This window comes from Protobothrops mucrosquamatus, unplaced genomic scaffold (genome assembly GCF_001527695.2).
Source record: "Protobothrops mucrosquamatus isolate PMUCROS unplaced genomic scaffold, P.Mucros_1.0 scaffold855, whole genome shotgun sequence".
NCBI lineage: Eukaryota > Metazoa > Chordata > Lepidosauria > Squamata > Viperidae > Protobothrops > Protobothrops mucrosquamatus.
The window spans coordinates 19,654-32,472 of NW_015387110.1; positions in this window are offsets into that span (position 1 = coordinate 19,654).

Consider the following 12,819-nt stretch of genomic DNA (forward strand, 5'->3'; position numbering starts at 1 on the left):
GATAGGGCAGCCTAGAAAAGTCAGTGCCCTCCTAACCATTCCCAAGCACTCCGGGTTTCTTGGCGATGTTCATTTCCCTCTCCGACGTCATGCTGACCTAACCCTAACCCTAAGTGGAATTTTCCCAAATAGGATTTTCCCATGTATTTTACCAGGAAACATAGATGGGGCAGCCTAGAAAAATCAGTGCCCTCCTTACCGTTCCCAAGCACTCTGAGTTTCTGGCCGATGTCCATTTTGAAATCCAATGTCATGGTGACCTAACCCTAATCCTATGTGGATTTTTCCCAAATAGGATTTTCCCATATATTTTACCAGGAAACATAGATAGGGCAGTCTAGAAGAGTCGGTGCCCTCCTAACCGTTCCCAAGCACTCCGTGTTTCTTGGTGATGTTCATTTTCCTCTCCGATTTTATGGTGACCTAACCCTAACCCTAAATGGAATTTTCCCAAATAGGATATTCCTATGTACTTTACCAGGAAACATAGATGGGGAGGCCTAGAAAAGGCAGTGCCCTCCTAACCGTTCCCAAGAACTCCGAGTTTCTTGGCGATGTCCATTTCCCTCTCCGAGTTCATGCTGACCTAACCCTAACCCTAAATGGAATTTTCCCAAATAGGATATTCCTATGTATTTTACCTGGAAACATAGATGGGGCAGCCTAGAAATGTCAGTGCCCTCCTAACCATTCCCAATCACTCCGGGTTTCTTAGTGATGTCCATTTTGAAATCCAATGTCATGCTGACCTAACCCTAACCCTAAGTGGATTTTTCCCAAATAGGATTTTCCCATATATTTTACCAGGAAACATAGATAGGGCAGTCTAGAAAAGTCGTTGTCCTCCTAACCGTTCCCAAGCACACCGGGTTTATTGGCGATGTCCATTTTCCTCTCCGACGTCATGCTGACCTAACCCAAACCCTAAGTGGAATTTTCCCAAATAGGATATTCCTATGTATTTTACCAGGAAACATAGATGGGGCAACCTAGAAAAGTCAGTGCCCTCCTAACCATTCCAAGCACTCTGAATTTCTTGGCGATGTCCATTTCCCTCTCCGAGTTCATGCTGACCTAACCCTAATTGGAATTTTCCCAAATAGGATTTTCCCATGTATTTTACCAGGAAACATAGATGGGGCAGCCTAGAAAAATCAGTGCTCTCCTTACCGTTCCCAAGCACTCTGAGTTTCTGGCCGATGTCCATTTTGAAATCCAATGTCATGGTGACCTAACCCTAATCCTATGTGGAATTTTCCCAAATAGGATTTTCCCATATATTTTACCAGGAAACATAGATAGGGCAGCCTAGAAAAGTCAGTGCCCTCCTAACCATTCCCAAGCACTCCGGGTTTCTTGGCTATGTTCATTTCCCTCTCCGACGTCATGCTGACCTAACCCTAACCCTAAGTGGAATTTTCCCAAATAGGATTTTCCCATGTATTTTACCAGGAAAAATAGATGGGGCAGCCTAGAAAAGTCAGTGCCCTCCTAACCGTTCCCAAGCACTCTGAGTTTCTGGGCGATGTCCATTTAGAAATCCAATGTCATGGTGAGCTAACCCTAATCCTAAGTTGATTTTTCCCAAATAGGATTTTCCCATATATTTTACCAGGAAACATAGATAGGGCAGTCTAGAAGAGTCGGTGCCCTCCTAACCGTTCCCAAGCACTCCGTGTTTCTTGGTGATGTTCATTTTCCTCTCCGATTTTATGGTGACCTAACCCTAACCCTAAGTGGAATTTTCCCAAATAGGATATTCCCATGTATTTTACCTGGAAACATAGATGGGGCAGCCTAGAAAAGGCAGTGCCCTCCTAACCATTCCAAGCACTCTGAGTTTCTTGGCGATGTCCATTTCCCTCTCCGAGTTCATGCTGACCTAACCCTAAGTGGAATTTTCCCAAATAGGATATTCCTATGTATTTTACCAGGAAACATAGATGGGGCAGCCTAGAAAAGTCAGTGCCCTCCTAACCATTCCCAAGCACACCGGGTTTATTGGCGATGTCCATTTTCCTCTCCGACGTCATGCTGACCTAACCCTAACCCTAAATGGAATTTTCCCAAATAGGATATTCCTATGTATTTTACCAGGAAACATAGATGGGGCAGCCTAGAAAAGTCAGTTCCCTCCTAACCATTCCAAGAACTCTGAGTTTCTTGGCGATGTCCATTTCCCTCTCCGAGTTCATGCTGACCTAACCCTAACCCTAAGTGGAATTTTCCCATATAGGATATTCCTATGTATTTTACCAGGAAACATAGATGGGGCAGCCTAGAAAAGTCAGTGCCCTCCTAACCATTCCCAAGAACTCCGGGTTTCTTAGTGATGTCCATTTTGAAATCCAATGTCATGGTGACCTAACCCTAATCCTAAGTAGATTTTTCCCAAATAGGATTTTCCCATATATTTTACTAGGAAACATAGATAGGGCAGTCTAGAAAAGTCAGTGCCCTCCTAACCGTTCCCAAGAACACCGGGTTTATTGGCAATGTCCATTTTCCTTTCCGACGTCATGCTGACCTAACCCTAACCCTAAGTGGAATTTTCCCAAATAGGATATTCCTATGTATTTTACCAGGAAACAGAGATGGGGCAGCCTAGAAAAGTCAGTGCCGTCCTAACCATTCCAAGCACTCTGAGTTTCTTGGCGATGTCCATTTCCCTCTCCGAGTTCATGCTGACCTAACCCTAACCCTAAGTTGAATTTTCCCAAATAGGATTTTCCCATATATTTTACCAGGAAACATAGATAGGGCAGCCTAGAAAAGTCAGTGGCCATCTAACCATTCCCAAGCACTCCGGATTTCTTAGTGATGCCCATTTTGAAATCCAATATCATGGTGACCTAACCCTAATCCTAAGTGGAATTTTCCCAAATAGGATTTTCCCATATATTTTACCAGGAAACATAGTTAGGGCAGTCTACAAATGTCAGTACCCTCCTAACCATTCCCAAGCACTACGTGTTTCTTGGTGATTGTCATTTTCCGCTCAGATTTTATGGTGACCTAACCCTAACCCTCAGTGGAATTTTCCCAAATAGGATATTCCCATGTACTTTACCAGGAAACATAGATGGGGCGGCCTAGAAAAGTCAGTGCCCTCCTAACCGTTCCCAAGCACTCCGAGTTTCTTAGCGATGTCCATTTCCCTCTCCGAGTTCATGCTTACCTAACCCTAACTCTAAGTGGAATTTTCCCAAATAGGATATTCCTATGTATTTTACCAGGAAACATAGATGGGGCAGCCTAGAAAAGTCAGTGCCCTCCTAACCATTCCGAAGAACTCCGGGTTTCTTGGCGATGTCCATTTCCCACTCTGAGTTCATGCTGCCCTAATCCTAACCCTAAGTTGAATTTTCCCAAATAGGATTTCCCCACATATATTTTACCAGGAAACATAGATAGGGCAGCCTAGAAAAGTCAGTGCCCTCCTAACCATTCCCAAGCACTCCGGGTTTCTTACTGATGTCCATTTTGAAATCCAATGTCATGGTGACCTAACCCTAATCCTAAGTGGATTTTTCCCAAATAGGATTTTCCCATATATTTTACCAGGAAACATAGATAGGGCAGTCTAGAAAAGTCGGTGCCCTCCTAACCGTTCCCAAGCACACCGGGTTTATTGGCGATGTCCATTTTCCTCTCCGACGTCATGCTGACCTAACCCTAACCCTAAATGGAATTTTCCCAAATAGGATATTCCTATGTATTTTACCAGGAAACATAGATGGGGCAGCCTAGAAAAGTCAGTACCCTCCTAACCATTCCCAAGCACTCTGGGTTTCTTAGTGATGTCCATTTTGAAATCCAATATCATGGTGACCTATCCCTAATCCTAAGTGGAATTTTCCCAAATAGGATTTCCACATATATTTTACCAGGAAACATAGATAGGGCAGTCTAGAAATGTCAGTACCCTCCTAACCATTCCCAAGCACTCCGTGTTTCTTGGTGTTGTTCATTTTCCTCTCTGATTTTATGGTGACCTAACCCTAACCCTAAGTGGAATTTTCCCAAATAGGATATCCCCATGTACTTTACCAGGAAACATAGATGGGGCAGTCTAGAAAAGTCGATGCCCTCCTAACCGTTCCCAAGAACACCGGGTTTATTGGCGATGTCCATTTTCCTCTCCGACGTCATGCTGAGCTAACCCTAACCCTAAGTGGAATTTTCCCAAATAGGATATTCCTATATATTTTACCAGGAAACGTAAATGGGGCAGCCTAGAAAAGTCAGTGCCCTCCTAACCATTCCAAGCACTCTGAGTTTCTTGGCGATATCCATTTCCCTCTCCGAGTTCAGTCTGACCTAAACCTAACCCTAAGTGGAATTTTTCCAAATAGGATTTTCCCATGTATTTTACCAGGAAACATAGATGGGGCAGCCTAGAAAAATCAGTGCCCTCCTAACCATTCCCAAGCACTCCGGGTTTCTTAGTGATGTCCATTTTGAAATCCAATATCATGGTGACCTAACCCTAATCCTAAGTGGATTTTTCCCAAATAGGATTTTCCCATATATTTTACCAGGAAACATAGATAGAGCAGTCTAGAAAGGTTAGTGCCCTCCTAACCATTCCCAAGCACTCCGGGTTTCTTAGTGATGTCCATTTTGAAATCCAATATCATGGTGACCTAACCCTAATCCTAAGTGGATTTTTCCCAATACGATTTTCCCATATATTTTACCAGAAAACATAGTGGGGCAGCCTAGGAACAGTTCCCAAGCACTCCGAGTTTCTTGGCGATGTCCATTTCCCTCTCTGAGTTCATACTGACCTAACCCTAATCCTAAATGGAATTTTCCCAAATAGGATTTTCCCATGTATTTTACCAGGAAACATAGATGGGGCAGCCATCTATGGCTGGGAGTTGTTAGGAGGGCACTGACTTTTCTAGGCTGCCCTATGTATGTTTCCTGGTAAATTACATGGGTAAAACCGATTCAGGAAAATTCTAATTAGGGTTAGGTCACCATGAACTCGGAGAGGAAAATGGACATCGCCTAGAAACATGGAGTGCTTGGGAAATGTTAGAAGGGCACTGACTTTTCTAGGCTACCCCATCTATGTTTCCTGTTAAAATATATGGGAAACTCCTATTTGGGAATATTCCATTTAGGGTTAGGGTTAGGTCATCATGAAATCGGATTACAAATTGGAAATCGCCAAGAAACTCGGAGTGCTTGGCAATGGTTAGGAGGGCACTGACTTTTCTCCAGTGTCCTATCTATGTTTCCTTGTAAAATATGTGGCAAAATCTTATTCAGGAAAATTCCACTTAGGGTTACGGTTAGGTCACCATGAACTCGGAGAGGAAAATGGATATCTCCAAGAAACTCGGAGTGCTGGGGAATAGTTAGGTGGGCATTGATCTTTGTAGGCTGCCCTGTCTATGTTTCCTGGTAAAATACATGGGAAAATCCTATTTGGGAAAATTCCACTTAGGGTTAGGGTTTGGTTACCATGAAGTCGGATTGCAAATGGACATTGCCAAGAAACATGGAGTCCTTCAGAATGGTTAGGAGGGCACTGACTTTTCTATGCTGCCCTATCTATGTTTCCTGAAAAATCCTATTTGGGAAAATTCCACTTAGGGTTAGTGTTAGGTCAGCATGAACTCGGAGAGGAAAACAGATATCACCAATAAACTCTTAGTTCTTGGGAATGGTTAGGAGGGCACTGACTTTTCTTGGCTGGCCTATCTATGTTTCCTGAAAAAATACATGGGAAAATCCTATTTGGGAAAATTCCACTTGGGGTTAGGTTCTCTTTCTTGAGCAGAGAGCTGGACTAGAAGACCTCCAAGGTCCCTTCCAGTTCTATTCTATTCTATTCTATTCTATTCTATTCCATTCCATTCCATTCCATTCCATTCCACTCCACTCCACTCCACTCCACTCCACTCCACTCCACTCCATTCTATTCTATTCTATTCTATTCTATTCTATTCTATTCTATTCTAAATTCGGGTGTATGATGAGTATCATGATTCTCTTCTTCTCACTGCTGTGCCTTGTGCTTTCTTTCCAGACCTCTACTCAAAGCTGGAGGATATCTACAAAATACTTAGAATATGAGGTTAAGGTACAGCAGGTAAGGATAGATAATTATGTCAGTTCAAATTTCTCTAAAGTTTCTTTAAAAATTCTATTTTGTAAGGCTCTTATCTTCAGTTTTACTCATTTTTTTCATTTTGGTTATAAGTTCCTCCACTTCCTGCATCAATTTGAGTGGATTTTTAAAATTTGCACTACAATGCTTATGTATTATTGTACACATTGTCCAAACATAGTTTTGCTTGTAATTTTATCTATCATCCATAATTTTTCCAAACACCCTTCCCATATTTAAATGCTTATCCACACATTCTTATAAATACTGTATATATGTGCACTGTTGTATACTCCTGCATTTTCATTTCTCTATTATTCTCCTACTGCTTTGATGTCTAGCACTGCAGCATTCAGAGAAATATAGATTTTGAAGCATCACTGAATTATGTCCTGCTTATTTGAAAATGTGAAATATGATCTCATTCAAATGTGTTATTGAATTTCTTCCACATCTCTAGCAGCAGCAGGAGGAGGTAGATAAGAGAAACCAGGGATAGCTAGTCAGGGGAAGGCCCTTTAGGATTGCCCTTAAGCACCATTCTGGATAAGGGCCCACCAAAGGGTGATGGGGGGGATGAGGAAGCATTTCGGGGTCCACTGGCTTTGGAAGATTTCTAGTCAGCAATATGGCGGGCTTTTGTATGTGTTGACAACCAGCATCAACAAATCGTTAAAAGTGCATGAACATACATGTCACACATTCTTTAAAGTTGTGAAAGCAATTTTTAAAGATTGAAAACATCTAATTGGAAACAAATCTGTGGTGAAGAAAACATTTGGAATCTGTTAATTTTAGTGCACTTTTTACTTGTTATGAGTACATGATGTTCCAATGTTCTCTTAAACTCTTCAGAACAAAATAAGATTCTTACTTCACAGGTTCCCGCCCTCGTTAGGTACACAAGCTGATTGGCAAGGCTTCTGCCATTTATGCTGAGAAATTTAAAAAAAAAAATCTTCTGAGCTAGATTAGATAACCTTTATTGTCATTTTTTCCTGTGAGCGCAATGGCACACATTAAAAATGAAATTTAGTTGCTAGTTCTCTTTTACAGGTCATTGTCTAAAGAAATGGAGAAGCTTTATGGAACTATTTCCCAATTAGGTGATCTCTTCTGAATACACCTACTATCAGGTATAAGTAGGCAGTCAAGTACTTTATTTCTCTTCAGCTTATCAGGCTGAAAAATAAATGAAAATTCATTTATTCAAAATTCAAAGGTACTCAGAAATCAAGATCATGGAGTTTTTGTTCACTCCAACTTACTTTTTCTTTAACAGATTCTGCACATAATCTTACAGATTGCCAGGCCCAATTCTGAAACATTTCCAATAATCGTACATTGACACTCATGTGATATATGACCCTTGAAGATAAACAATTAAAATTAATAACAAGCATATTATCACTACATCATCTGTTGAAAACACATCATGCCTGGTGCAACATATATATCCACATCTACAATGTCCTAAAAACAGATGCATTAAATATCCTAGCCCAATGTCCAAGGGGAAAGCCAAATTTATAATGGTTTACAAAAGGCTATGAAGGGCCCTCTGAATTGGAGTTGGGTACCAGATGAGTATGCTGCTCCACAAGGCCACTGCAATGCTAGAGATAACATGTTTCCAAAATTACATGAGATGACATTGAAGGGATCTTGAGTTCGCCCACCCTTTTAGACCTCATTTGATTGACGGAAATGCTGGAAACAGGCCATTTCATAGATAACCCAACCCAACAGCATAAAGGATTTTATAGCACCCAGAAGTCTACAGACAGGCACTCCAGATCATAGAGTAGTAGTGACACATTGGAATACTGAGGTGCTCTCATAACTATTATGCCTTACGCTTTCCAGATAGTCTTCAAGGGCAACCCCATGTTTAGTAAAATAAAATAATTGAAAGAGAATGTGATTAAAGTGTGAGTGACTTTGGACAGGGTCTCCTGGTCCAGAATGGACACGATTGGTACACCAAATATAGTTGTGCAAAGAACTCCCTAGCCATGGTTTGTACATGTTCTTTGAGCAAGATCCAACAGTTCAAATAGCAACCCTCTCAGTACCAATGATGGAAATCCCCAGAATTATAGAACCCTAAAACCTAAAGACATCTGGCCTTGCTTGGATTGAGCCTAAATCTATTTCTCTCCACCCAGAGGGAGGAATATTAGATAAGTACACCACCTTCAGTGGACCAAAAATAAAGGCGAGATAAAAATCAAATCAATTCAGCAGCAGACAGCATTTGTTCAAGCCTCCATCCACCCATTGGCAATCCAGAAAGAAAGCAATTAGTTTAGGAAAAGGACTTATCCTGAAATTATCTTGTCTTTCCATTTCTTCACTACCTCCTGATCTCCAGAAATGTAACCCACAGTGTATGAATATCTGCTTTCCTTCCAGACTTTGAACGCCACGAAAACAGGTCAGAACTGCTGGGAGAATCAAAGTTTTATCTTAATTTTCAGGTTAAATGAGCCAACGATTAACTGATGTCACTGTTATTAGTCACAGTCATTTGATGTTCTGAAGACAAATGAAAGGATGAGCAGAACCACAGTTGCTTCTGGGTGATGCCAGATCAAAACAAACACCTCTGAAGCTCTCCAGTCTTGTTCACCAGGGAGCAAATTCCAAATTAGCTGTGGGGCTTCAGACATGGGGAGAGTTAAGGAGTGGACTGAGCCGTGTTCTTCTCCAAAGAAAATGAATTCAGGCAGCAGCACATCTGCTGATCATTATATATATATATAAAAAAAACTCTCACTGCAGCTGAATACTCAATAATAGATTCTAAATTGCTTGAACAAATTGTCACTGCTTTTAGCTTTTCTTCATGACAGTGAGCAACAATAAAGCCTTAGCCAAAGTCAGCAGAGCTAATATTTCATTCAAGAAGGCAGAACTGACCTCTTCCTTTTGAAGGTCACTTCATTCAATCCCCCCCCCACACACACACACATTATGCACTTTGCTGGAACCTGAGAGTCAGAAAGGGAGAAGGATCAGTCTAGGCACTAGTGCATGTCACATATTTATGTGACTGATGTGCAATCCCTGCTTCAAAAAGAAAATTGCCAAGGGCCTATGGTCTGAAGTTTTCCTCTGAGTTTCACTGAGTTGTAAAGAATTATGCCTGGAAGAGAAATTGAGCAGTTCACTAGGGAAGATAACTTCACATTATTCTGTGCAATTTTCTGAAGTAATCTAGTCAATGGCAAGAAACAGCAAGTGGTTTAATTCGAATTGGTTTTTGTAGTATTTATTCCTTCCCTTACTTGGGAGATGGATATAAATCATTCTGATTTAGAGCATAGCACTTCTCTTTCTCAGCAACTAGAAAAACTGAACAGCCATTAGTGAATTCTTTAAGCATAACTCTTTAACAGATTAAAATCTCTACCCTTATTTCATCATTATAATTCACCTGAACATCCTATACCAGTGATAGCGAACCTTTCAGAGACCAAGTGCCCAAAAACCGCTCTGCCCCCCCTGCCCCCATCGCTCTGCCATGCCCACTCCACCCCACCCCACCTATTGGGCCACCCACCGTCTCCACGGCCCACCGCAGATTGCTCAGGCAGCCCTGCAGCGCCATGGTGGACACGCCCTCCATCCGCACCTCGCAGCATCTGTGTGCGACGGGGCGCAAGGGTGGAGTCTTGTCCCTGTTGCCCAGCTGCCATGTGCTTGGCTGCGCTGCTCTGCGCCTGGAGGTGACTCTCCTCCAGGAGGGCTGCTGATGAGGAGGGGGTAGCAGGGCTGGGGCAATGGCGCATGTGCCCACAGAGAGGCTTCTGAGTGTTGCCTCTGGCACAGGTGCCATAGGTTCACCACCACTGTCCTATACTGTCTTTGTTGTGAAAATGTTTTGAAATGGTTGGCGGCGGTGGGGGGAGGAGGCAGCAAAATACTGGCTTTTGCTATGGGGTCAAAGGAGAGATGAAGGAGATATTTATTTTTATGTAAAAATAATAGGAAATAATGATGCGGGTCAAAGTTTTCAAGCAAGCTGTCCTTTTTCATAGGTTGGAATCCCAATGGTGAAAGGAGCAACCTAGGCCAGTGATGGCAAACCTTTTAGAGACCGAGTAACCAAACTGCAACCCAAAACCCACTTATGTATGGCTGGGTGCCAGGTGGGTGTGGCCCACTCAGCGGGTGCAGCTACAGTGGGCTTGGCAGACTGGGTGGGCATTGCCACTGGATGGGTGTGGCTGCAGTAGTCATGGCAGATTGGGTGGGCATGGCCGGGGTGGGCGTGGCCACCTTGATGTTGCTTATGGGGAGGGACACCTGTGGGAGCCAGGCAGGGTTGGGGGAGATCCAGGGGGTCTCTGGCGGATGGGATGGTGGGCTCCCCAATGGCGGCTCCAGGCTGGCTGGCCTTAGGCCAGTGATGGCGAACTTTTAGAGACCACGTGTGCTGGGGCGATGGCGCATGCCCACAGAGAGGGCTCCGCGTGCCGCCTCTGGCATGCGTGCCATAGGTTCACCACCACTGACCTAGGTGATTGGGCCTAGTGCCCTATTTTATGCAAGACCCATCCCCGCCAGATGAAATAATTGAAATGAACAAACAAAATGCAAATAGGTGCAATGCCATCAATAACTATGCAATCAACTATTTGTTTAAGCTTTCTCTACATGATGTGCAGATGTATTCTATACACAATAAATCCCACTCTCCTGAGTCAGCCCCGCCAGTCCTGCTCCTTTGATAAGATGTGCTATTAATATAAAATTCTCCACCCCACAATTCTAAGATATATGTTTCATTCAGGGCAGCTTGCAACATTTAAAATAAAGACAGCTGAATGTTTAACACACACACACATATACACACACACACAAACAATAATGTTAAATCCACTTACAAAAATATTATAAAATTGTTCAATTAAAAAAGGGTGAAAGCAGACAGAGATAAGAACATTTTATGAAAATTATACTGTCTATAGGGGCTTCCGGTGGTGAGGCTTCGCCGAAGGAGGCTTTTCTTTCAGCCTCCTGCCCGGGACTGCGTCAAAGCTGTCAAAACAGCGCGGATCAGCTGTTTTGCGGCTCGGAACTTTCTCCCCGGGCGAAGGGGAGAAAGTGAGTTTGGTTTGGATAGGGGTAGAGTTCCCTAGTCCCCCCAGGAGTGATTCTGGGGGGATGAAGGTGAGAACTCCCCCGGAGTCCGGACCTCTTCTCCGCAGCTCGGAGTGACTTCGCTCCTCGGAGCGAAGCTAGACGTCGCCGCCACTGCTGCTACTTTGTATCTGCTTGTGAGTAACTTTTGAACAGACGGAACCTGACAGGGGATTTTTACTTTAGTTAAAATGTGACTTTAACTCAAAGATTGTATTGGCATTTTTGTTACTTGCTATAAGTGAAAGTGAGAAGAAAATGGCCGCGGAAGCGCTGCTTCTTTTTAACAAAAGGAAAACTTTCACTCTCTTTCCGGTTGTGGAATGATGCATTTTAAAGGACTTTAAAGAATTTTTCTTAAGTCAAGCTTTTTTAAGTTTATACTTGCTGTTGTGAGTTTTAAAAATAACTTGGCAGAATGGCTTCAAAATGTACTGGAGTTTCTGCATTGCCTAAAACAGCTATTTCTTCTCCTGTTGTGCAAATTCAACAACAAAAACCTAGATCTCCCCCACCAACACCTCCTCCTTCCATTACACTTAAAGATTTACAAAAGGCCTTAGCTAAGTCCTCATTGCAGACTGTGAAACAAACAGAAGAACTTTTGGATAAGAAAAATCAGGAACTTTGTGAAAATTTATCACATATTTTTCAAGGACTTGCAGTTCATATTGATCATGTAGAGGGACGGGTGGATGAATTAGTGGAGAAAATGGAAGGAACAGAGGATAGACTTGAGAAAGTAGAAGAAGGCGTGGAAACTCTTCAAAATGACATGGTAATGTCACAATACAAAGAAATGGAATTTGCTCTAAGAATTAGGGGTCTTAAAGAGGACTTACAAGAGAAACTTAAAGAGGAAGTTGTCACAGCTTTGGCCCTGGTATTGAATTGCAACCCAGAGGTGATTTGTGGAGAAATAGAAAATTTTTTTAGAGTGAATTCCTGGGTTGCACATCAGAGAAACTTACCTAGAGATGTGGTTGTTTATTTTACCACAAGAGTACGTCGTAATGAAATTATACAGCTCTTTTATCAGCAGAGATTTCAAATTGCTGCACAAGATATTATACTTTTAAAAGAAATACCTTCTAAGATTTTAAGAAGAAGAAAGGACTTTACTTTTTTGGTTCAGGAGTTAAAGAAGCGGCAGATGCCTTTTAGATGGGAGATTCCTTTGGGTATTGTGTTAAATTTTGCAGGGACCAGATACAGATTAAATTCTGTTCAAAAAGCTAAAGATTTTTATTTGTTGGTCCTGAAAGCTGATTTATCACCATCATCGACATCTAAAGCACAGGAAGATGTGATGGAGCAACTGGTTGTGGAACTGCCTGGGGCCATGTCATTATCTGCAGGAGATCCTCAGAATCAACAAAAGTTGGGAGTGAATTCAAAGGAGCAAAGGATGACCTGTGCTGCTTATAGGCGTAAAGAAAGAGAGCAACAAGAAGAAGAAATGGTATCTATAACATATCCACCGTCTTCGGAGCCAGTGGGAGGGGCGAGGCCAAAGAGATCAGTAACGACAGATCTGCAGGGAATGC